The 26,907-nt window shown below is 44.1% G+C and overlaps 1 long non-coding RNA gene across 2 annotated transcripts; it reads right to left on the bottom strand.

Moving 5' to 3' along the window:
• Positions 1-9,842: 9,842 nt before the first annotated feature.
• LOC141099197 (uncharacterized) lies at positions 9,843-13,229 on the bottom strand. Of its 2 annotated transcripts, XR_012234446.1 has the most exons (3): positions 13,147-13,229; positions 10,367-10,740; positions 9,843-10,278 (listed from the first exon to the last, which is right to left on the bottom strand). It is a non-coding gene; the product is annotated as an uncharacterized lncRNA (long non-coding RNA). The 2 variants fall into 2 exon arrangements; XR_012234445.1 differs by having other exon boundaries at positions 9,843-10,740.
• Between the last annotated feature and the right edge of the window lie 13,678 nt (positions 13,230-26,907).

The raw sequence follows: 26,907 nt of genomic DNA, 5'->3' as shown, positions 1-26,907 counted from the left end.
TTGGGGTTATCATACTGTATATAGCAGAGCTGTGGGCCCATCATACGTAAATAATGAAGCTGTGGGACCCCATGCTGTGTATAGGGGAGCTATGGGGGCATTATACTGTGTATAGGTGAGCAGATGACGCCCATTATACTGTGTATATGGGAGCTATAGACCCATCATACTGTGTAAAGGTGCGCTATGGGCCCATCATACTCTGTATATGGGAGCTGTGGGCCCATCATACTGTGTAAAGGGAAGCTGTAGACCCATCATACTGTGTATAAGGGATTTGTGGGCCCACAACTCTGTGTAGTGGAGCTGTAAGGACATAATATTGTGCATAGGAGATGCACTGCGCATGATCAGAAGTTCAGATGATGGCCTCTGAAGCTGGAAATCGTACGTCTGATTTCAGAGATGCATTTGTGATGCCCCTGATGGTCCAGTCGCCACAGAGATGCTGCACCTCACCCAGAGGTGTGGTATCCCACAACCAGGTAAGGTGGAGACACCCGACCACATTCCATCCCACAGACACCTAGCAGAGCACCTTTATGGCCCCTGCTTGGAACACAAAGAGTGCTGGGAGGTGGGCAGAGTGTAGTTTGAGAGTGGTAGAAGGATAGGAAGTTAGGTTAGATTCCCTCAGACGGAGGGAAGGAGAAGGACATGTCGGGATCACCTCTTGAGATTAGAGGTTGCTGGACGGATTGGATTATAAGAAAGCTCCCTAAACGTAAAGGTGGTTCTTCTGAGACACGGCTGGAGCGTACTCCAGTTGGGCCTCTTATCCACGCTTACTGACGTCAGGTGGAGGAAGAAACTGGTTGCAAAGGGTCACGGCCCCTAGCCTAGTGAGCGTACTTCAGTGTGCTACTAGCAAGTCAATAGCTGTGGTGTCTTTATGGACCACAGCCCCTACCACAGTTATTCCGACTGGAAAGGCTGCTACACAGGATCAAAGAAACGGAAGAGTATACGTCGTCTGACAGGATTCGCAGCTGCTGGCCTGAGATGATAATTGTGCAGTGCTGGAAAGGAAGGAAAGTGGAAGCAGCATATTGTGTGGAGACGGCCAGGAAAGGTACATACTGACAGGGAGTGCTGGAAGGGTGTACTTCATTTTACCTGGAAGTTGGCTGGACCCTTCACCTGGAGAATGCAGTACTGAAGTGGGCATGTGTACTGCAGACAGAACTGTGAGTAAAGTGTTGGAACGGCATACAACTGTGTCATCTGCCTCCTTTCTGCGCTTCTCACTCAGCACTGCTATATCCTCCACTCCACACTACCTCACCATCTACAAACTCATTTCTACTGCCCTGGGACTACAGTTCTGCCTGTGGAGAGCTTCTCCAACTCTGCTGCAATATAACACCTGTCCCAGAGAAGCAACACTGCAGCGCTGTTCATCACTGACCAGAATACCACAAGTGGCGTCACGATTTCTTACAAACGTTATTCCTGTTCAATTCTATCCCTTAATTTTACATTAATGCCTGGGGCCACGTACCGGGTCACTGCCACTGTGACACATCCCTTTAAGACGACCGGCCCTGTACCGAGTATCCCACGGCCCCTGGGGCACGTCACATTGCCGCCGCCGAAATGAGCAGCGAGCATGAGCTAGATTTGTATGAGCTGGCGATGAGGTCAGATTGCCTACAAAGGCGTGATAACATGGAAATAGGACTGACTAGTCTGGGGCAACTAATACCTCATTGACTAATCCAAGCCCTCATTAGCAAAGGAAACAGGGAAATTTAAAAGCATTTATTTAGCTGAATTATGTTATACAGGGCTGGTTAGGCAGGGAGTTTAATCATACATACTGCAGCTGAATGTTGCTGGGTTGGAAGGCTTGGGGCACCTGACAGATTCCCTTTAAGGGTAGATATAGCAACAACTTTAGGAGGTTACCATGCAACATGTTCAGTAATGTATCTGAGATCTCAATAATGAGTATTTTGACCAGAAATGTTGCAAACAATTGAAAACAATTTGCCACTTCTGCAAATTAAATGTATGGAAATGTTAAAGTCACTGACATGCTGTCACTATTTAACCCCTTTCTGACATGTGACTTACTATCTTGTCCATGTGACCCGGGCCTGTCGGACCATGGATGGGATAGTACGTCATCGCGATCGGATGTCAGCTGATTGTCAAAGCTGACACCCCGCACTAAGTGCCAGGAACAGTCATGGACCACTCCCGGCACTTTAACTCCTGGAATACTGGGATCGAGCACAATCGCAGCATTCCGGGAGCAGGCAGAGGGCTGATAGCCCATCTGCCTTTGGATCACAGACCCTACAGCGTGACGAGGGGTCCCAATCGCTGCTATGGTAACCCGATGTCGTCATAACGACATCCGGGTTACCAGAGCTGAGAAGCTTCCTGTCATGTGCAGTGCATGTCAGGAAGTCTCTCACGTCCGTGTGCAGAAAGTGCAGCGCTGACAGCTTCTATAGCCTGCAGATGCTGCTTCATCTGCATGCTATAGAAGCGATCAGCCTGCAAAATATGAGTGTCCCATAGTGGGACAAAGTGTAAAAATTAGAATGAAGTAAAAAAAAATGTTAAATAATTGTAAAAATATTAAAAAAATAACAATAATAAAAAATCAATATTTATTGTATCACTAAATAAATATTTTAATTAAACCTAAACAATAAAAGCACACATATTTGGTATCACCGCGTCCGTAATGATCCGACCTATAAAACTATCCCACTAGTTAATACCTTTAGTGAACACCATAAAAAAAGGCGAAAAAACAATGCTTTGTCATCATATCGCCGAACTAAAAGTGGAATAACACGCAATAAAAAATACGGATATAAATAAACATGGTACCTCTAAAAACGTAATCTTGAACCGCAAAAACAGTGTAAACGCCCCCTCCCCCGAAAGAAATTCATGAATTGCTGGTGTTTGTTCATTCTGCCTTCCAAAAATCGAAACAGAAAGCAATCAAAAAGTGTGATGTGCCCGAAAATGGTACTAATAAAAACATTGGCTCGTTCCCAAAAAAACAAGACCGCACATGATTCTGTGGGGCAAAATATGGAAAAATCATAGCTCTCTAAATGTGATGATGCAAAAACTATTTTTTGCAATAAAAAGCGTCTTTTAGCGTGTGACAGTTGTCAAACATAAAAAAAGCTATAAGTCCTCTTTCATACGTCCTGATATTTTCGGTACCGGAGATGTCAGTGTTTGTGGGTGTAATAATTGCGGCACACGTGTGGCATGTGTGTGCCGCATCGGTACCACACGGACTGGCGCCAGAGAAGAAGCGTTGCAGTAAGGCTGGTTTCAGATTAGCGTTTCTGTGCACAGCATAGGCCTGTGTACTTCTTTCCTTAAGGTCCGCATAGATCCACATGCGTCTTGCGTACCTATATTTAACATTGTGTACGCAGAGACATGCGTTGTATGCGGATGTGTCCCTGTGCGTCGTTTTGATGTGCCCACCGACGGATGCTGTACACGGCTTTCATCATTCTCCCCTGCTCTGGCGGCGATCGGCACGAGCAGGGGAGAATGATGATAGCTACATTTAACCCCTTAACGACCACCGATACGCCTTTTAACGGCAGCGGTTAAGGGTACACAAACCACAGCGCCGCTTTTTAACAGCACTGAGGTTTAAGGTAATAGCGCCCCTCAGCGTCGGAATTTCTCCATGGTCTTGGCTGCCGAGGGTAGTCGAGACTCCTGAGAACATGATTCGGGTCAGTTTTTACCGACCCGGAGTTGCAGTAAATCAAACCCCTCTTAATCACCCCCTTAGTTAGGGAAAAATAGTAAAATAAAAATTTATTTATTTCCATTTTCCCATTAGGGTTAGAGTTGGGTTAAAGTGAGTTGTGCTAAAGTTAGGGTTAGGGTTGGGGCTAAAGTTAGGGTTGGGGCTAAGTTTAGGGTAAGGGTTAGGATTGGGGATGCACAAATAGAAAAAAATGGGCTAAAAATGCCCTAGCCAGCTCACCAACCACAGCCACAGCACAGAACCTCGTCTGGACCCAACGATAGTTGATAGTAGACAAAAACATAAGGGGCGTTCCATCTGATAAAGTTTCTTGCTTTATTGAAAAAGTCAAAATAGTACAGCGGCTTACTCCTCAAAAGCAGATGGATGTGCTATGAGGCATTGAGATACCAGCTACGCGTTTCGACCCTGCAAATTACTAACTAACTTACTATCACAGCTGCAAATTACTAACATAATGCCAACCTTATACTTAGTGCTGACCAATGAGAACTGCAATGTAGATCACATGAGCAAGCCAAAGGTCCTATGAGCATTACTACAATGCCTATGTTCCATAGAGACCAATGATGCTATCACCTTCTATCACATGTTCTAATAGAAAAGTCCTGTGTACAAAACTCCACATTCTCTAGGTTTGCAAAATATTACCACATAAAAACAAATTGATAAACATATATACAAATATTTAAAATATAGCAATAACCATCAATAGTGATACATGATCTCTGTTCTCTTGTTTAACCCATTTGGATATCTAGACCCCAGACAGAATATCCAAAAAGCCTCTCTTGTAAGGAGACGTCTTTTTCCATCCACCACCACACTTTGAATTTTTAACCCATTCAATTCCTGCAACTGACATCGCCTCCAAATCCCCATTATGCTGCATTAGAAAATGTTTGGACACCATTGAAATATTACGTGTATTACTACTATTATTCTCTACATCCCTAATATGCTCCAGGATGCGAGTTTTTAGTTTCCTTGTTGTACAGCCTACATAGGACAAATTGCATATTTTACAGTGTATCCTATAGACCCCATTTTGTGTACTGCAATTAATAAATTGTTTGATGTAATACCTCTGAATATTACCTGAATCATTGAATGTTTTTGTTTTTTGTGCATATCTGCACATTTTGCATTTATTAGAACCGCATTTATAAAAACCAATGGCTTTTAGCCAATTTTCCAAAGATGTTACAGATGTAAAGAAACTAGGGGATACCATATCACCAATAGTGGGAGCTCGTCTAGCAAGAACATTAGTACCAGCATCTATTATTTTTCCTAATGTTTCATCCTCATAGAGGATTGGTAGGCATTTAAGAAAAATGCTTTTTATTTTGTCAAATTGCAGACTATATTCAAGACTGACAAATATTTTTTTATTCACGTCTTTCCTTTTTTTAAGATTCACATTAGTTTTTGGTTCCAATAAATCTTTTCTGTCCCTATTATCTGCCTTGATTTTAGCTCTAACATCCAATTTGCATAGCCTCGTTTTTTAAAATTTTTGTTCAGCGCATCAAATTCTTTGTTTTTCACCTGTTCCTCCATGCAGTTTCTTTTTAACCTTATATGTTCACCGACGGGAATAGATTTAATTACATGCCCAGGGTGTCCACTTCAGGCATGCAATATGGTGTTCCCTGTAATTGGTTTACAGTGAGTATTAGACATAATTTCCTGTCCTACATTTCCCCGTAGTTCTAAATCTAGAAATGATATTTGGGTTTTATTGTATTTGTGAGTAAATCTGATATCATAGGTATTAGAGTTAATGTAATCCATAAATGCTGGTATGGTAGATACATCACCCTCCCAAATAATGAGGGTATCATCGATGTATCTACCATACCAGTGGATAAACTGCACATAGGGGTTATTCACTGAATAAATGAATTGTTTTTCCCAAAATGCCAAGGTCAAATTAGCCAAGGATGGGGAGTATTTAGCTCCCATTGGGACTCCAGACTTCTGTAAATAAATAGTACCATCAAATGCAAAAAAATTATGTTTAAGAAGAAAAAACACAACCTGCAACAAAAAATTGATCAGATCTTCTGAATATTCATTATAACTCCGTAAAAAATACTCCAGAGCTTCCATAGCCAAATTATGCGGGATGCATGTGTATAGCGATATAACATTGCAACTCAGCGATACAAAGTTTTCTCGCCATATTTTATCAGAAAAAGTGAATCTTTGAGGTAGCCTGGTAGGCTCCGTACCATTGGCTGAAGAAGAGAATCAGCCCATTCACAAAGATGCTCATTTGAAGACCCAATACCCGATACAGTTGGTCTCATAGGAGGAATATCTGCAATTTTATGAATTTTGGGCAAGCCATATATGATTGACATAATCGGATTTTGAACTATCAAATATTCAGCTTGTTTTTTGTTTAATATGCCCATATTAAAACTTCCATGACTATATCTTCAGCTATTTTGTTATAGGTTTTTGTTGGATTAGAGATTCATTTTTCATAAACCTCATTGTCAGATAAAAGTTTTAACATTTGATTTTTATAATCTTCAGCGTCAAGGACTACCACCATACCTCCCTTATCACTGTGCTTAATTACTATATCTGTCATGTTTTTCAGGTCTGTCAATACAGCTTTTTGTTTTTTGCTGAAGTTTTTTTTGACACGAGTATCAGTAGAAATTTCATTTTTCAGTTGTTTTAGTTCTCTTTCTAGAACTTCCTGAAATCTATCCATACACTGCCCTCTACTTTGTATCGGATAAAAATAAGGATTTTTAACATTTAAGTGTTGAGACTGATTAACTTTGTCTGTATCACCTACACCATTTTCAGATTCTAAAGACTGTAAATTTAGAATAGATAATTTTTCTCTATAAGCTAGTTTCTGATAAATATTTGTTTCCTGTGAAATTTCACATTCTTTTATTTCTTCTTTATCAGTCTCAGCAAAAAAATGTTTCTTAATTGTCAGATTTCTAATAAATTTATTGAACTCTAAAATTGTCAAAAAAGATCAGGTGCATAATTTAATCCCAAAACCAGAATGTCCAGATGATCTTGTGTAAGAGTCCGTGAAGATAAATTCAGCACATTTAATTCTTCATTTTTTTCTTCCTGTGCCTGGTGATTGCTCCTTGCGCTTCTCCGGTGTTTCCTACCGGCACGCCTCCTACGTTTTTTGAATGTCCCAAAAAATTCTTTTTATTTCTATTGGCACTGCTACCAAAGGAAAAATCAGAAGTACGGCAATTGGAATCAGATGAATCAGGATCCGATGAGATGGAAAAAGCAACATGCGATTTTCTGGTTGGGGTGCTATGAGTCTGGCTATGTTGTAAAATAGATTTGGCTCTGTGCGGTGTTTTCTCCCATTGGCCCCATTCATTATATGTTAGGATTGGGGTTACAGTTTAGGGATTAGGGTTAGGGTTGGGATTAGGGTTAGGGTAGGGATTAGGGTTAGGGGTGTGTTAATGTTAGGCTTGTGATTAGGGTTATAGTTGGGATTAGAGTTAGGGATGTGTTGAGGTTAGGGTTGGAGTTAGGATTGGGGGTTACCACTGTTTAGGCACCTCAGGGGCTCTCCAAACATGACATGGCGTCCAATCTTAATTCCTGCCAATTTTGCGCTGAAAAAGTAAAACGGCGCTCCTTCCCTTCTGAGCTCTGCCATGCGCCCAAACAGTGGTTTCCCCCAAAATATGGGATATCAGCATACTCAAGACAAATTGCAAAACTTTTGGTGTCCAATTTCTCCTGTTCCCCTTGGGAAAATAAAAAATTGGGGGCGAAAAGATCATTTTTGTGAAAAAAAAATATTTTTTATTTTTACGGTTCTATGTTATAAACTTCTATGAAGCACTTGGGGGTTCAAAGTGCTCACCCCACATCTAGATAAGTTCCTTAGGGGTCTAGTTTCCAAAATGGTGTCACTTGTGGGGAGTTTCCACTGTTTAGGCACATCAGGTGCTCTCCAAACACGACATGGCATCAAATCTTAATTCCAGCCAATTTTGTGTTGAGAAAGTAAAACGGCGCTCCTTCCCTGCCATGAGCCCAAACAGCAGTTTACCCCCACATATGGGGTGTCAGCATACTCAGGACAAATTGTACAACAACCTTTGGGGTCCAATTTCTCCTGTTACTCTTGGTAAAATTAAAAAAAATGGATCTGAAGTAGTTTTTTGTGAAAAAAAGTTAAATGTTCATTTTTTTTTAAACATTCCAAAAATTCCTGTGAAGCTCCTGAAGGGTTAATAAACTTCTTGAATGTGGTTTTGAGCACCTTCTGGGGTTCAGTTTTTAGAATGATGTCACTTTTGGGTATTTTCTATCATGTTGACCCCTCAAAGTGACTACAAATGTGATGTGGTCCCTAACAAAAAAATGGTGTTGTAAAAATGAGAAATTGCTGTGTAACTTTTAACCCTTATAACTTTCTAACAAACAAAACATTTTGGTTCTATAATTGTGCTGATGTAAAGTAGACATGTGGGAAATGTTACTTATGAAGTAATTTATGAGTCATATAGCTGTGATTCAAGGGCATGAAAATTCAAAGTTGGAAAATTGCTAAATTTTTAAAATTTTCGTCAAATTTCCATTTTTTTCACAAATAAACGCAAGTCATATCAAATAAATTTTACCACTCTCATGAAGTACAATATGTCATGAGAAAACATGGTCATTAACATGCAAACCACCCTTGGGGTAAAGGGGTTAAAAAAAATTCAAAACTTTTTGCCTATATAGTGTTTACTTGTGGACACTACAAATATGATTAAATGGTCACACATTTTAATGAATGTGTCACTTATATTTCATTGTCATCATACCAGCCTGAAATTCACATGGGCAGGCAGTACTTAAAATGGGCTATGCTGTTTGTAAAACAGCTAGGATGCAATTTGTCATCTATAATTTCGGTACAATTGTACGCTGTCATCTCCTAAAAAAACATTAATCCCCCTTTTCAGCCTCCTGCAGCTTAATCTTTTTGCTAATACTAATCGCTACTGAGACTCTGCATTACAGTAGAGGAGTAGAAAAAAGCCTTTCTTTATAAAAGACCACATACACGCAAGTTACTTTAATAACAATGGAAGTTCTTGGGTGAAGTAGAAAATGGCATTGGTTAATGCTTGTACTTAACTATTAAACATATTGATAGGTGATTTGGTTGCTTTTTTCTATAGATTCCAGTGACTAATAGTTTGAGAATTTAGCGAGCCCCTGGTTATCTGAAGTGACAAGAAAAACGTATCAATGCTTAGGGTATGTGCACACATTGCGGATTTGGCTGCGGATCCGCAGCGGATTTGGACATGCGTATCTGCAGCGGATTTGGACATGCGGATCCGCGGCAGTTTTCCATGCGGTGTACAGTGCCATATAAACCTGTGGAAAAAAGAAACCGCTGTGCACATGCTGTGGAAAATTCCACGCAGAAACGCAGCAGTTTATGTTACGCAGCATGTCAATTCTTTGTGCGGATTCCCAGCGTTTTTACACCTATTCCATTATAGGAATCCGCAGGTGTAAAAACGCAGGCGAAATCCGCACAAAATCTGCCGAAAATCCGCAGTAAATCCGCACTAAATCCACAGATAAAATGCAGGTCATTTTACCTGCGGATTCTGCATGGAAAAATCCGTTCAGCAATCCGCAATGTGTGTACATACCCTAAGGCTAAGTTCACATGTCCAGTAGTCATCCGTTTGAAACATATTCAGCAGCAATCAATTATCTTAGCAGGATAAAAAAAGTTCTGTGGACAATTTTTTGTCCATCTAAAAAACAATGCAACTGAATCCTTTTTTTTTTGACATTGAAGTCTGTGGAAATCAGATTCAAAAAATTGCCATCCGTTTTTCTTCCCTTTGAAAAGGATCAGTTATTTGCTTACTCCCGACCACCTGCTCCCTCCTCCACCTGCTAGGGACTTTTGCAGTGACCTCTGAGTCATGTGGAGAAAATGTAAGAACAAAACCGTTGGCACAACCCTGAGAATTGTAGGTGGTGCCCAAGTAGGATCCCAATCCGTGAACTAAATATATATAAACTTGGCACACACCAAAGGTTTCTGATGCAGAAAGGTGATTTTTAATTATACAACAGTACATACATACACAGACGTTTCGGTCTAGGACCTTCATCAATGTACTGTGAAATATAAATGAAAATAATACAATTAAAAAAGAAAGTATATACAACAATATATGGGTTTTCTAGGTAAATACTTTTGAAAAAATGCTGAGACATCGGTCACATTATCGCACATAATATATATTGGCAGAGAGTAATAAATAATCATGAAGAACAAGATCAACGTAGAAAAGAACACACATACCGATATATTGTACTGTGAGATTCTTAGTGACTGGGCTTTGTGAGATAGACCTGGGAGAGGATAAAGGTGCTATAATAGCCAATATAACTTAGTAAGTGATGAGATGGTTTGTGTTACCTAAGTTACATACCAATCCTGTGAGGAGGCACATGAAGCCGTCCCACTGCTGAAGGTAAAGAATAGTACTATAGTAATACTGCAGTGACGTGACATGAAGTCACAAAATCTGTCTATAAGATGCATAGAACTCTTACCGTGGTGATTTGTGGAGTGTGGACGCAGTATCCACCGCGAATCCCAAGTGCTGCAAAGTGTGAGAGTGGCAGGGTTATATAACCCTGTGAATTATGAGCCCTGGTTGGGGGCGCGCCACCGGAAGTCAGTGGGCGTGTATTAGACACGTCACCATAAGCTCCGGACGCCGAGAGAGACATGGAGGGGGCGTGTCAGCAGGGAGCACTGGGAGTGTACTACTGCCTGTCAGGCTGGCTTGCAGGGCAGAGCGGTGGACATTAGTGAACTATCCTGAGTTAACTACTGCAGCGCCGACATCATAGGTGCCAGTGGTGAAGATAGTGGCTATTCAGTGCTTTGAGGGTGACGATTCAAACAATCACAGTTGTTGGTTCTGTAAATGAGACACAATTAGATTAGTATCCATGACATTCAATGTACAGTGGCATTCAAGAGTACATTATTTATAGCATTAACCCAGTAGTGACATTGTAGAGGAAAAAAAGGGGGGAGGGGGTAAACGTATCAGATGGTGTCAGACATTATACTTGTAAAAAGGCCTGTGAATCATAGTCTTTATTTAACCCCTTGGGTGTCAGGGTATTGAGTTCGTGAATCCAAAAAGCCTCTCTCCTTTTTAATATGTTAATGCGGTTGCCTCCTCTGCGTGAGGTGTGAACCTGCTCAATGACTTGAAATTTTAATTGAGCAATGGTGTGGCCCGCAGTGATGAAATGATATGGGATGGGGAGAAGCATATTCTTGCACCTAATCGTAGACTTATGCTTGGATATGCGGTCTCTGATGTGTTGTGTGGTTTCCCCTACATAGAGTAAACCACACGGACATTTGATAATGTATACTACAAACGAGCTGTCGCAGGTGTAATATTCACGGATATTAAATTTTTTACCGGTATGGGGATGGTAGAAAAAATTACCTTTCTGTACGTTATTACATTGTGTGCATTGCAGGCAGGGGAAAGTGCCGAATTTAGGATTTGATAGAAAACGTTGTTGCTTTTTTAGAGGGCCAGGGGAGCCAATATCTGCTTTAATCAGAGTGTCACGGACATTCCGTGGTCTCCTAAAACACGGTAAAAAGGGTACTCTAAATGCCTCTACGTTCGGGTGAGCCGTAGATAGGAGATGCCAATGACGTCTAATGCTGGAATGAATACGATAAGCAAAGGGATGGTAGTCATGAACGAAAGAAATGCGATTGGCGGTCTTAGATTCCCTTGGGGGGGAAAAGTCCACATCATTTAACACACTCGTTGGATATCCCCTCTCAAGGAATTTTGTGCGCATTTCATCCATGCGTATTTTTTGAACCCCTGTGTTAGACACAATCCTCTGAACCCTTTTGAATTGTGACTTGGGGATCGCGTTTTTCATTTTAGTGGGATGGAAGCTTTCGTAATGAAGCAAACTATTGCGATCAGTGGGTTTCCTATAGAGGTCAGTGGATAGGTGTCCCGAATCATCCTTCATGACTACCGTATCAAGGAAATTAATTTGTTCATGGTGATAGGTCATGGTGAAGCTCAGTCCAGGCCAGGCTGTTTGTAACATGGAGAAGAAGGATTGTAGTGTATCTAGTGATCCCCCCCAGATACAGAAGATATCGTCGATATATCTCTTCCACACTAACGCATGAGTGCGGAAGAGACAGTCACGATATATGATGTGATCCTCCAAATGGGCCACATAGCAATTTGCATACGGAGGTGCGGTGTTCGAGCCCATCGCAGTCCCCCTCGTCTGCAAATAATATTTGTCTTCAAAAAGAAAAAAATTCCTGGTTAAAATGATGGACAATAATTCACAGCATAGATTGGTTTGTTCAGGATGGAATTTGGATAGTTCCAGAAGTCTCCGCACTGACTGAATACCCTGTATGTGGGGAATGGATGTATATAGATCTTTTACATCAAAAGTGACAAGAATGGCATCTTCAGGGACATGGTCCAGAGTACGGATAACATCCAAAAAGGCCCCTGTATCAAGTAGAAAGGAGGGTGTCTGTTTGATGAGAGGTGTAAGAATTTTCTCTAGATATTTGGAGATGGGAGAAAAAATTGACTCCGTAGAGGCCACGATAGGTCTTCCTGGTGGGTTATCTAAGTTTTTATGTACTTTAGGCAGTATATAAAAAACCGGTGTAATGGGGAATTTTTTGGTTAGAAAATCACAAGTTTTGTTATCTAGGACTCCGCTCAAATTATATTTAGATAAGGTAGTTTGAATAATGTGTTTTATTTCGTTGGTGGGATCCCTCTCAAGTGGTAGATAAACCGAGGTGTCACTCAATTGGCGATGAACCTCACCCAAATACATTGTTTTGTCAAGGACAACAATGGCTCCCCCCTTATCTGCTGGTTTGATAATAATGTCTTTGTCGTCCTGTAAGGTTTTAAGAGCTTGTTGATCAAGTGCAGTAAGATTGGATGGAAAATGCATGCGCCCTTTATGGATATCATCCCGCAGATTTTGGAAAGTGTTATCAATAAAAGAGATGAATGTCTCTAGGGCATGTGAGCCTGTGGGAGGTCTGAAGTTGCTTTTATTCCTCAGTCCTAGGCTATCTGAGGATAGCAAGAGAGGGTGTGGTGGTATAGTACTATTGTTGGTGCCAATAGCATTGGAGAAGTGTAATTTCAGCCTTAGTGATCTATAGAACCTCTGAAGGTCCATGTCAAGATTAAAGGTATTGTACCTATAACTTGGGCAGAAGGAAAACCCGGTATTCTGCTATACCTAAACTTTAGAAGAGATATTGATTACCAACGGGTCATTACCTGCGAGCGAGTGATACGACCGGAGTCCATGTTTCTGTGTGGGTCTCTTCCCCCTGCGGGTCCTCTTCTTTTCGTGTATCTGCTTCTCTGGCCTAAAAAACGACTGTATGAGGCCTGTTTGTCGTGATCCGATCCCGAAGACGAGATGTCCGTGGTGGATCTGTAATTGGAGTAGGCATTGAAGTTCCCGGAGTTGTAAGATTCTCGCCATTTGTAGACTCTATTCTGTTCGTAATCTTCTGTGTCACAGGCAAACTTATTCCTCTTTCTGGTCTCGGTGTCTCGTCGGTGTTGATCGATGGCACCGTTGATCTTGGTCTTCAAATTATTGAAGTCTTCAGTGCTGATGGAAGATGAGAGCTGGGTTTCTATGTTAGAGATTTCCTCTTTGCACTTTGCAATTCCTAGATGTAGATGCTCTAACATGAGGGTCATAAGGTCAAAGGAACATTTGTTAATTATTTGTTCAAATTTAGAACAGAAATCACTTGAATCGCTGAAGAGGGTGAGACGTAGGGGAACCCGTAAACCTCTAGGTATCCTCTGAACTTTAAGGTATTCAGTGAGGGTAACACAGTGTAGCTCCAAATTGGTGCACCGCCTGAGTGTCCTCTCCAAGTCACGACCTCTGGTCTCCCTGGGAGGCAGTCTAAGGAAATCGCTGGGAAGGGTGGATTGTGCTATAATGTGAGATGTCTCCTCTGCATTATATGAAAACGTAAGGGATGTCATGTCATTGCCTAGAAGGGTGTGCACAGCGTAAAGGGTAGCTATGTAAGAACAAAACCGTTGGCACAACCCTGAGAATTGTAGGTGGTGCCCAAGTAGGATCCCAATCCGTGAACTAAATATATATAAACTTGGCACACACCAAAGGTTTCTGATGCAGAAAGGTGATTTTTAATTATACAACAGTACATACATACACAGACGTTTCGGTCTAGGACCTTCATCAATGTACTGTGAAATATAAATGAAAATAATACAATTAAAAAAGAAAGTATATACAACAATATATGGGTTTTCTAGGTAAATACTTTTGAAAAAATGCTGAGACATCGGTCACATTATCGCACATAATATATATTGGCAGAGAGTAATAAATAATCATGAAGAACAAGATCAACGTAGAAAAGAACACACATACCGATATATTGTACTGTGAGATTCTTAGTGAATAATGTACTCTTGAATGCCACTGTACATTGAATGTCATGGATACTAATCTAATTGTGTCTCATTTACAGAACCAACAACTGTGATTGTTTGAATCGTCACCCTCAAAGCACTGAATAGCCACTATCTTCACCACTGGCACCTATGATGTCGGCGCTGCAGTAGTTAACTCAGGATAGTTCACTAATGTCCACCGCTCTGCCCTGCAAGCCAGCCTGACAGGCAGTAGTACACTCCCAGTGCTCCCTGCTGACACGCCCCCTCCATGTCTCTCTCGGCGTCCGGAGCTTATGGTGACGTGTCTAATACACGCCCACTGACTTCCGGTGGCGCGCGCCCCAACCAGGGCTCATAATTCACAGGGTTATATAACCCTGCCACTCTCACACTTTGCAGCACTTGGGATTCGCGGTGGATACTGCGTCCACACTCCACAAATCACCACGGTAAGAGTTCTATGCATCTTATAGACAGATTTTGTGACTTCATGTCACGTCACTGCAGTATTACTATAGTACTATTCTTTACCTTCAGCAGTGGGACGGCTTCATGTGCCTCCTCACAGGATTGGTATGTAACTTAGGTAACACAAACCATCTCATCACTTACTAAGTTATATTGGCTATTATAGCACCTTATCCTCTCCCAGGTCTATCTCACAAAGCCCAGTCACTAAGAATCTCACAGTACAATATATCGGTATGTGTGTTCTTTTCTACGTTGATCTTGTTCTTCATGATTATTTATTACTCTCTGCCAATATATATTATGTGCGATAATGTGACCGATGTCTCAGCATTTTTTCAAAAGTATTTACCTAGAAAACCCATATATTGTTGTATATACTTTCTTTTTTAATTGTATTATTTTCATTTATATTTCACAGTACATTGATGAAGGTCCTAGACGAAACGTCTGTGTATGTATGTACTGTTGTATAATTAAAAATCACCTTTCTGCATCAGAAACCTTTGGTGTGTGCCAAGTTTATATATATTTAGTTCACGGATTGGGATCCTACTTGGGCACCACCTACAATTCTCAGGGTTGTGCCAACGGTTTTGTTCTTACATAGCTACCCTTTACGCTGTGCACACCCTTCTGGGCAATGACATCCCTTACGTTTTCATATAATGCAGAGGAGACATCTCACATTATAGCACAATCCACCCTTCCCAGCGATTTCCTTAGACTGCCTCCCAGGGAGACCAGAGGTCGTGACTTGGAGAGGACACTCAGGCGGTGCACCAATTTGGAGCTACACTGTGTTACCCTCACTGAATACCTTAAAGTTCAGAGGATACCTAGAGGTTTACGGGTTCCCCTACGTCCCACCCTCTTCAGCGATTCAAGTGATTTCTGTTCTAAATTTGAACAAATAATTAACAAATGTTCCTTTGACCTTATGACCCTCATGTTAGAGCATCTACATCTAGGAATTGCAAAGTGCAAAGAGGAAATCTCTAACATAGAAACCCAGCTCTCATCTTCCATCAGCACTGAAGGCTTCAATAATTTGAAGACCAAGATCAACGGTGCCATCGATCAACACCGACGAGACACCGAGACCAGAAAGAGGAATAAGTTTGCCCGTGACACAGAAGATTACGAACAGAATAGAGTCTACAAATGGCGAGAATCTTACAACTCCGGGAACTTCAATGCCTACTCCAATTACAGATCCACCACGGACATCTCGTCTTCGGGATCGGATCACGACAAACAGGCCTCATACAGTCGTTTTTTAGGCCAGAGACGCAGATACACGAAAAGAAGAGGACCCGCAGGGGGAAGAGACCCACACAGAAACATGGACTCCGGTCGTATCACTCGCTCGCAGGTAATGACCCGTTGGTAATCAATATCTCTTCTAAAAGTTTAGGTATAGCAGAATACCGGGTTTTACAAAAAGGTCTTTCCTTCTGCCCAAGTTATAGGTACAATACCTTTAATCTTGACATGGACCTTCAGAGGTTCTATAGATCACTAAGGCTGAAATTACACTTCTCCAATGCTATTGGCACCAACAATAGTACTATACCACCACACCCTCTCTTGCTATCCTCAGATAGCCTAGGACTGAGGAATAAAAGCAACTTCAGACCTCCCACAGGCTCACATGCCCTAGAGACATTCATCTCTTTTATTGATAACACTTTCCAAAATCTGCGGGATGATATCCATAAAGGGCGCATTCATTTTCCATCCAATCTTACTGCACTTGATCAACAAGCTCTTAAAACCTTACAGGACGACAAAGACATTATTATCAAACCAGCAGATAAGGGGGGAGCCATTGTTGTCCTTGACAAAACAATGTATTTGGGTGAGGTTCATCGCCAATTGAGTGACACCTCGGTTTATCTACCACTTGAGAGGGATCCCACCAACGAAATAAAACACATTATTCAAACTACCTTATCTAAATATAATTTGAGCGGAGTCCTAGATAACAAAACTTGTGATTTTCTAACCAAAAAATTCCCCATTACACCGGTTTTTTATATACTGCCTAAAGTACATAAAAACTTAGATAACCCACCAGGAAGACCTATCGTGGCCTCTACGGAGTCAATTTTTTCTCCCATCTCCAAATATCTAGAGAAAATTCTTACACCTCTCATCAAACAGACACCCTCCTTTCTACTTGATACAGGGGCCTTTTTGGATGTTATCCGTACTCTGGACCATGTCCCTGAAGATGCCATTCTTGTCACTTTTGATGTAAAAGATCTATATACATCCATTCCCCACATACAGGGTATTCAGTCAGTGCGGAGACTTCTGGAACTATCCAAATTCCATCCTGAACAAACCAATCTATGCTGTGAATTATTGTCCATCATTTTAACCAGGAATTTTTTTCTTTTTGAAGACAAATATTATTTGCAGACGAGGGGGACTGCGATGGGCTCGAACACCGCACCTCCGTATGCAAATTGCTATGTGGCCCATTTGGAGGATCACATCATATATCGTGACTGTCTCTTCCGCACTCATGCGTTAGTGTGGAAGAGATATATCGACGATATCTTCTGTATCTGGGGGGATCACTAGATACACTACAATCCTTCTTCTCCATGTTACAAACAGCCTGGCCTGGACTGAGCTTCACCATGACCTATCACCATGAACAAATTAATTTCCTTGATACGGTAGTCATGAAGGATGATTCGGGACACCTATCCACTGACCTCTATAGGAAACCCACTGATCGCAATAGTTTGCTTCATTACGAAAGCTTCCATCCCACTAAAATGAAAAACGCGATCCCCAAGTCACAATTCAAAAGGGTTCAGAGGATTGTGTCTAACACAGGGGTTCAAAAAATACGCATGGATGAAATGCGCACAAAATTCCTTGAGAGGGGATATCCAACGAGTGTGTTAAATGATGTGGACTTTTCCCCCCCAAGGGAATCTAAGACCGCCAATCGCATTTCTTTCGTTCATGACTACCATCCCTTTGCTTATCGTATTCATTCCAGCATTAGACGTCATTGGCATCTCCTATCTACGGCTCACCCGAACGTAGAGGCATTTAGAGTACCCTTTTTACCGTGTTTTAGGAGACCACGGAATGTCCGTGACACTCTGATTAAAGCAGATATTGGCTCCCCTGGCCCTCTAAAAAAGCAACAACGTTTTCTATCAAATCCTAAATTCGGCACTTTCCCCTGCCTGCAATGCACACAATGTAATAACGTACAGAAAGGTAATTTTTTCTACCATCCCCATACCGGTAAAAAATTTAATATCCGTGAATATTACACCTGCGACAGCTCGTTTGTAGTATACATTATCAAATGTCCGTGTGGTTTACTCTATGTAGGGGAAACCACACAACACATCAGAGACCGCATATCCAAGCATAAGTCTACGATTAGGTGCAAGAATATGCTTCTCCCCATCCCATATCATTTCATCACTGAGGGCCACACCATTGCTCAATTAAAATTTCAAGTCATTGAGCAGGTTCACACCTCACGCAGAGGAGGCAACCGCATTAACATATTAAAAAGGAGAGAGGCTTTTTGGATTCACGAACTCAATACCCTGACACCCAAGGGGTTAAATAAAGACTATGATTCACAGGCCTTTTTACAAGTATAATGTCTGACACCATCTGATACGTTTACCCCCTCCCCCCTTTTTTTCCTCTACAATGTCACTACTGGGTTAATGCTATAAATAATGTACTCTTGAATGCCACTGTACATTGAATGTCATGGATACTAATCTAATTGTGTCTCATTTACAGAACCAACAACTGTGATTGTTTGAATCGTCACCCTCAAAGCACTGAATAGCCACTATCTTCACCACTGGCACCTATGATGTCGGCGCTGCAGTAGTTAACTCAGGATAGTTCACTAATGTCCACCGCTCTGCCCTGCAAGCCAGCCTGACAGGCAGTAGTACACTCCCAGTGCTCCCTGCTGACACGCCCCCTCCATGTCTCTCTCGGCGTCCGGAGCTTATGGTGACGTGTCTAATACACGCCCACTGACTTCCGGTGGCGCGCCCCCAACCAGGGCTCATAATTCACAGGGTTATATAACCCTGCCACTCTCACACTTTGCAGCACTTGGGATTCGCGGTGGATACTGCGTCCACACTCCACAAATCACCACGGTAAGAGTTCTATGCATCTTATAGACAGATTTTGTGACTTCATGTCACGTCACTGCAGTATTACTATAGTACTATTCTTTACCTTCAGCAGTGGGACGGCTTCATGTGCCTCCTAACAGGATTGGTATGTAACTTAGGTAACACAAACCATCTCATCACTTACTAAGTTATATTGGCTATTATAGCACCTTTATCCTCTCCCAGGTCTATCTCACAAAGCCCAGTCACTAAGAATCTCACAGTACAATATATCGGTATGTGTGTTCTTTTCTACGTTGATCTTGTTCTTCATGATTATTTATTACTCTCTGCCAATATATATTATGTGCGATAATGTGACCGATGTCTCAGCATTTTTTCAAAAGTATTTACCTAGAAAACCCATATATTGTTGTATATACTTTCTTTTTTAATTGTATTATTTTCATTTATATTTCACAGTACATTGATGAAGGTCCTAGACCGAAATGTCTGTGTATGTATGTACTGTTGTATAATTAAAAATCACCTTTCTGCATCAGAAACCTTTGGTGTGTGCCAAGTTTATATATATTATGTGGAGAAAATGAACTTGTTTCTACATAGCGCTTATAAGGATTCAGCTAGTCAGTTTTTAATCATGTGATGTCATAACCCTGGAAAACATGGAAAAGAGAAGAAATAAGTGGGTAGAAAAACAAAATGAGCAATTGTAAGTATACAGTACTATATAACATGTTAATTGCAATATATTAAGAGCATAAAAACTTTGATGGGAGGAGTGCTTCTTTAACGCCGTCCTTACATTTGATGTACTATTCTTAAGTCCCATGGATGGAAAAGAACGTTGTTAGCACCGCTACTACTACGGGTCCCACTGTCCTTGCCGTCCCCATACTCACCGCTGCTGCTTCGGCGTCCGGTCCGGGTTCCTCTTGCCTCTCGCTCCCTGCGCGCACCGCCAGTCGTCCTCCGTTCTGGCGGGCGGTCTCCCGGCGCGTTCCTCCTCTGCCTTCGGCCGCGCGCAATATGCCTCTGCGCACGCGCCGGGGGGGCCTGACCGCGCGTCCTGCCGTATGGACGCCCACTGCCTGACCTGATCCAGACCCTCCGCCTGGCCAATCGGGGGATACCAGCAGGTATTTCAGGCCGCCCTCCCTTAGGGGAGGCACCTGACTATCGAGTTCTCTTCGCTGCGCTCAGGCCCTGCTTGCTCTCGCTGGTCCCCAGCTCTCGCTCGCTCTCCCAGCTCCTGTAGCTGCATCAGCCTATGTCTCCCTGCTAACCTCCCTGTGTCTTCCTTTTTCAGCCTCCTGTGCCCCGCTTCCGTATGGTTCCCGCTGCTCTCCTTCACCCTTCCGCAATGACCTCCATTCCCTGGACCCTGGTTACCCCGGATCTCTCCTCCTCTCCGCTGCTCATCCTCTTGAGCCAACCCCTGGTCCTGGCCGCCGTGACATTTGAGCTTCCTGAGCCTGCTCCCAAACGGTCCCTGTATAGGGGTCGGTCCACCTGGTGCGCTCGCTCAGGGAGAGTTCGGCGTCACGGTCCAGTGGGTCCACTCTTGCCCCCGTATCCAGCCCCGTGACAGAATAGTCAGGCCATGGACCCCGCCGGGGCCGCTGCCCAAAAGGAGCTAGTGTTCCTACGGGAGAACCAGACCCGTATAATGTCTTTTATGAAGACTATGGACTCCCGCCTCTCGGCCCTGCAGGCCGCAGATCCCAGTAATGCTTCCCAATTGGCCAGTCTCCAGCAGAAGCTGGGTCAACAGCGAGATACCCAGGCCCATATTCTGTCTTATATGGCTTCGGTCGACGATCGGCTGCTCTCCCTTCAGTCTGCAGCCGCACGCGAGCCGTCTCGCAGGCCAGAACCTGTTCCGTCCCCTAGGCTTGGAAAACCGCCATGGTATGGCGGCGACCCTAAGCTGTGCAGGGGTTTTTTGAATCAGTGCTGGTTGCATTTTGAACTCCTGCCTCAGCAGTATCCCACTGACCGGGCTAAGGTGGCCTTCATTGTGTCCCATTTGGAGGGAGAGGCCCTCTCCTGGGTGAATCCCCTGTGGGAGCGGGACGACCCCATAGTCTCTAGTCTCCAGATCTTCACGGACACTTTTCGTAAAGTTTTTGATGAGCCCGGCCGGTTGGCTTCCGCTACAGAGTCCCTTTTCTGCCTCACTCAGGGTTCTCTTACGGTCGGACAATACGCCATCCGGTTCCGCACCTTGGCCTCTGAGTTGGGGTGGAATAATGAGGCTCTGGTCGGGGCCTTCTGGCGTGGTCTCTCGGGCAAGATTAAGGATGAATTGGCAGGACGAGATACCCCGGCTACCTTAGAGGATCTCATTTCCTTGGCTACACGGATTGACCTCCGGTTTCAGGAACGCGCTCGCGAGGCCGCTAGGGAGAGGGGACCACTTAGACCTTCTGCTTCTCTCCACAGACCATCCAGTCCACGTTCCCTTGGGTCGTCCTCCAGTCCGGCACCAGAGCCGATGCAAGTAGATCGGGTCAAGTTAGCGGAACAGCGCCGGAGGGAGAGATTGACGGATGGCTTATGTTTGTATTGCGGCAGCGCGTCTCACTTCCTGCGTTCTTTTCCTGAGAGGCCGGGAAACTCCTCCACCTAGGCCAGGTAAGAGAGGCCGTCCTAGGTGTGTCTCACTCCTCTCATCCTCTTACTCTTTCTGTGCAGCTGGTTTTTGGTCAGAGACGTGGTTCGGAGGTGGCCTATGTGGACTCGGGCACGGCGGGGAACTTCATCCGGTTGAAAGAAGTGAAGAAGTACCAGATTCCCGTTATTACCCTGAGGACTCCACGGGTTATCGCCTCGGTTGACGGGAGACCTTTACAAGTGTCGGTGTCTCTGGTTACGGAAGAGGTGCGTCTCTGCATCGGGGCATTGCACCAGGAGCTGATCTCGTTCTATGTCCTACCCAACCTGTCCCACGCTCTGCTACTTGGCCTCCCCTGGCTTAGGACACATGAACCCGTATTGGATTGGCGTTCCGGTGAAGTTCTCCGCTGGGGGCACCCTTGCCAAGAAAGGTGCCTAGCTCCCGTCCTCCCTGTCACTCCTCATCCAGTTTTCTCGGGTCCTGCAGGCTTGCCTGCCGCATACTGGTCGTTTTCGGACGTCTTTGATAAGAAAGAGGCAGAGACACTTCCCCCGCATCCCCCGTATGATTGTCCTATTGACCTACGGCCGGGGACTACTCCTCTCAGGGGTCGAATTTATCCTCTCTCTCCAGCGGAGACTACTGCCATGTCCGAGTACATTCGTGATAACCTTGCCAGAGGGTTCATACGGAAGTCTTCTTCTCCTGCCGGTGCCGGATTCTTCTTTGTGAAAAAGAAGGACGGTTCGCTCCGCCCGTGCATCGATTTCCGAGGATTAAACGATATCACGATAAAGAATAAATACCCCTTGCCTCTCATTCCTGAACTCTTTGACCGCTTACGTGGAGCACGCATCTTCTCGAAGTTGGATCTACGCGGAGCCTACAACCTCGTCCGCATCCGCTCCGGTGACGAATGGAAAACGGCCTTTAACACCCGGGACGGGCATTATGAATATCTTGTTATGCCCTTCGGCCTCTGCAATGCTCGCGCGGTGTTCCAGGAGTTCGTGAATGACATCTTCCGAGATCTGCTGTACTCCTGCGTGGTCGTGTACCTAGATGACATCCTTATTTTTCCCCGGATCTGGCATCCCACAGGAGGAATGTTCGTCTGGTACTGCAGCGCCTGCGAGAGAATCACCTCTACGCGAAGCTTGAGAAATGCCTCTTTGAGCAGACATCGTTGCCCTTCTTAGGCTACATTGTTTCGGATTCTGGGCTGGAGATGGATCCTGAGAAATTGTCGGCAATTCTTCAATGGCCTCGTCCGGTAGGGATCAAGGCGATTCAACGGTTTCTTGGCTTCGCCAATTATTATCGTCAGTTTGTGCCACATTTTTCTTCTCTCATCAAACCCATTTCCAGTCTTACTCGCAAGGGCACCAACTCCACGTCCTGGCCAGCCAGGTTAAAACAAGCCTTTGCAACAGCCCCTGTGCTCCACCGACCCGAGGCCAACAAGCCATTCGTTTTGGAGGTCGATGCCTCATCCATAGGAGCGGGTGCAGTTCTCTCTCAACGATCTTCCTCCGGACGACTGGTTACCTGTGGGTTTTTCTCGAAGGCCTTCTCCCCTGCCGAGTGTAATTACTCCATCGGGGACCGCGAGTTGTTAGCCATAAAATTGGCCATGGAGGAGTGGCGCTATCTTCTTGAGGGAGCGGTCCACCCGTTTACCATCTTTACCAATCACAAGAATTTGGCATACCTCCAGTCAGCCCACAGACTGAATCCCCGACAAGCCCGATGGTCTCTCTTTTTTGGCCGGTTCGATTTTGAGCTGCGTTTTCGTCCCGGACCTAAAAACGTCAAGGCTGATGCATTGTTGTCCCGTTCTCTGCAGTCTCCTGATTTGGTAGAGGAACCGACTCACATCATCGATCCGGCTAAGATCATCACGGTGGCTCCTGTGAGTCTAATCACTCCTCCAGGCAAGACCTACGTTTCTGAGGCGGACAGAAGAGAGGTGCTGCATTGGGGACATTCCTCTAAACTTTCCGGGCATGTCGGAGTCAAAAAGACACTGGACTTCATTGCTCGTTTTTATTGGTGGCCTTCACTTCGTCAGGATGTAATTGACTTCACGGCGTCTTGTTCCTCGTGTGCCAAGGTCAAAGTTCCTAGACGTCCACCCTCCGGTCTTCTGCTTCCTTTGCCGATCCCCTCGGTTCCGTGGCAACATATAGCATTGGATTTCATCACCGATTTGCCTAAATCTTCTGGATGTACACTATCCTGGTGGCAGTAGATCGCTTCTCTAAGATGGCCCATTTTGTTCCTCTTCCAGCGCTGCCCTCTGCTCCAGAGTTGGCGAAGATTTTTATCCAGCATATCTTCCGCCTTCACGGCTTCCCGCAGCATATTGTCTCGGATCGTGGTGTACAATTCACTTCTCGATTTTGGAGAGCCTTATGCAAACTTCTGGAGGTCAGATTGGACTTTTCTTCCGCCTACCATCCTCAGTCCAACGGGCAAGTGGAACGTGTCAATCAGGTGCTAGCCTCATATTTACGCCTGTTCTCGAATGCGCACCAGGATAACTGGGTCCATCTTCTCCCCTGGGCAGAATTCTCATACAATAATCATTCCAGCGAGTCCTCAGCTAAGTCTCCATTTTTTGTAGTATTTGGGATGCATCCCGGTATTCCACTGCCGATATCCACTGCTTCCGGTGTGCCTGCAGCGGATTCCCTGGCCATTGAATTCTCCAAGGTCTGGTCCGAGACTAAAGAAGCTCTCAAGAAGTCCGGGGAGTGCATGAAGAGACATGCGGACAAGAGGCGCTTGGACTCCCCGACTTACCTCCCGGGACAACAAGTTTGGCTGTCGGCCAAGTATACTAGGCTAAATAGTGAACAAAATATTACTTTTAGTACTGAATATACACCACAATACACAGATATAATTAAAATAATAAAGAAATATCTACCTATCCTAAAACAAGACAAAGATTTGGATAAAATTTTAGAAAGAAATAAAATCACATTTGTCGCTAAAAAAGCGCGTTCGATTCAGTCTATTCTGTCACCTAGTGAATATAACATTGTTGACCAACAAAAATCTCATACTTGGCTTGATTTAAAGGGCTTTTATAAATGTGGAGCTAAAAAATGTAAATGTTGCAGATTTGTAAATAAAACAGAAAAAATAGTTTCAGTAAAAAATGGTAAAGAATATAATATTAATAGTTTTATCAATTGCAATACTACTAATGTAGTTTATTCTGTTGTATGTAATAGTCGTAAATTACAATATATTGGATGTACTACGGGCTCGTTGAAAAAAAGAATCCGTAGGCATTTATCTGATGCAGTAAAAGAGAATATGATAGGAGGCTCTGCAGTTTCTAGACATTTCTGGTATGAACATAAAGGAAATTTGAATGATTTGTCCTTCTATGGTTTAGAGAAAGTAAAGAAATCCTTACGGGGAGGTAATAATAGAAGGACTTTATTAAATCGTGAAAGTTATTGGATTTTTACACTGGAAAGCCGTATACCTAATGGACTGAATAATAGGTTGGACTTAGTCAATTCTAAATGGCAGGTTTTCCAGTGGTAAATATACATATATATAAAAACACTTGAATTTCCTTTTTTTTTTTTTTTTTTTTTTAAATAATTTTTTTTTTTTTTTTTTTTTTGTTCATATGGTAAATTTTGTGATATCTAAGAATAAATATAAGATGTGAATAATAATGTATTAGAGAAAAATAAGGGCACTTTGTAGCGATATGCTTTAAATATGTAGTATATTTTGTATTTAACAAAGTTTTATCCCTGTGTAAGGGTATACACCCTATTTTAATTAAACCAAATTTTGTAATTGGATCAAGTTCCTGGAAGCAGGGTATATTACTATCTTGAACACTGCTCACACTTAAGACCTAGAAGAAGACCTAGTAAGGTCGAAACGTGTAGTCTGCACGCATAAAGCAGCAGTGTGCCCTTTTTTTCTTCTGACCCCCTGTATATATTTGGGTTGCTGCCACATGGAACTATTTTAAAAGATAAAAATAAAATGGATTTTATGGCCAAATAGGAAGCATCCGCTGGAATTATTGCTGTTTTTTTGTTACTTGGCTAAAGCTCCCGTCTTACAAGCTTGGACCCCGCTACATTGGGCCTTTCAAGATTCTCAGGCGCATCAACAACGTGTCCTACCGGCTGGAGTTGCCCGCCTCACTCCGAGTTCCCAACACCTTCCACGTCTCTCTCCTTAAGCCAGTTGTCCTGAATCGTTTCCACCCAGCTCCAAACTCTTCTCCTCCACCAGTCAGCTCTGATGATGTTTTTGAGGTGAGAGATATTTTGGCCTCAAGAAGGGTAAGAGGTAAAATATTTTTTCTCATCGACTGGGAGGGTTTCGGTCCCGAGGAGAGGTCTTGGGAACCGTCCGAGAACATCAATGCTCCACATATTCTTAAAAGGTTCCTTTCCAGACACAGTATAGGGGGGTGTAAGGGAGGAGGTACTGTTAGCACCGCTACTACTACGGGTCCCACTGTCCCTGCCGTCCCCATACTCACCGCTGCTGCTTCGGCGTCCGGTCCAGGTTCCTCTTGCCTCTCGCTCCCTGCGCGCACCGCCAGTCGTCCTCCGTTCCGGCGGGCGGTCTCCCGGCGCGTTCCTCCTCTGCCTTCGGCCGTGCGCACTGTGCCTCTGCGCACGCGCCGGGGGGCCTCGCCGCGCGTCCTGCCGTATGGACGCCCGCTGCCTGACCTGATCCAGACCCTCCGCCTGGCCAATCGGGGGATACCAGCAGGTATTTCAGGCCGCCCTCCCTTAGGGGAGGCGCCTGACTATCGAGTTCTCCTCGCTGCGCTCAGGCCCTGCTTGCTCTCGCTGGTCCCCAGCTCTCGCTCGCTCTCCCGGCTCCTGTAGCTGCATCAGCCTATGTCTCCCTGCTAACCTCCCTGTGTCTTCCTTTTTCAGCCTCCTGTGCCCCGCTTCCGTATGGTTCCCACTGCTCTCCTTCACCCTTCCACAATGACCTCCATTCCCTGGACCCTGGTTACCCCGGATCTCTCCTCCTCCTCTCCGCTGCTCATCCTCTTGAGCCGACCCCTGGTCCTGGCCGCCGTGACGTTTGAGCTTCCTGAGCCTGCTCCCAAACGGTCCCTGTATAGGGGTCGGTCCACCTGGTGTGCTCGCTCAGGGAGAGTTCGGCGTCACGGTCCAGTGGGTCCACTCTTGCCCCTGTGTCCAGCCCCGTGACAAACGTCACACGCGATCAGCGGCGCTCACGGGGAAGCGCTGCTGATCGCAGCCGGGTGTCAGCTGATTATCACAGCTGACATCAGACACTATGTGCCAGGGGTGGTCACGGACCACTCCCGGTACATTAACC

This window comes from Dendrobates tinctorius, unplaced genomic scaffold (assembly GCF_039654945.1).
Source record: "Dendrobates tinctorius isolate UK_male_01 unplaced genomic scaffold, ASM3965494v1 ptg000098l, whole genome shotgun sequence".
In the NCBI taxonomy this organism is placed as follows: Eukaryota; Metazoa; Chordata; class Amphibia; order Anura; family Dendrobatidae; genus Dendrobates; species Dendrobates tinctorius.
This window is presented reverse-complemented; position numbering and strand designations above follow the sequence as displayed.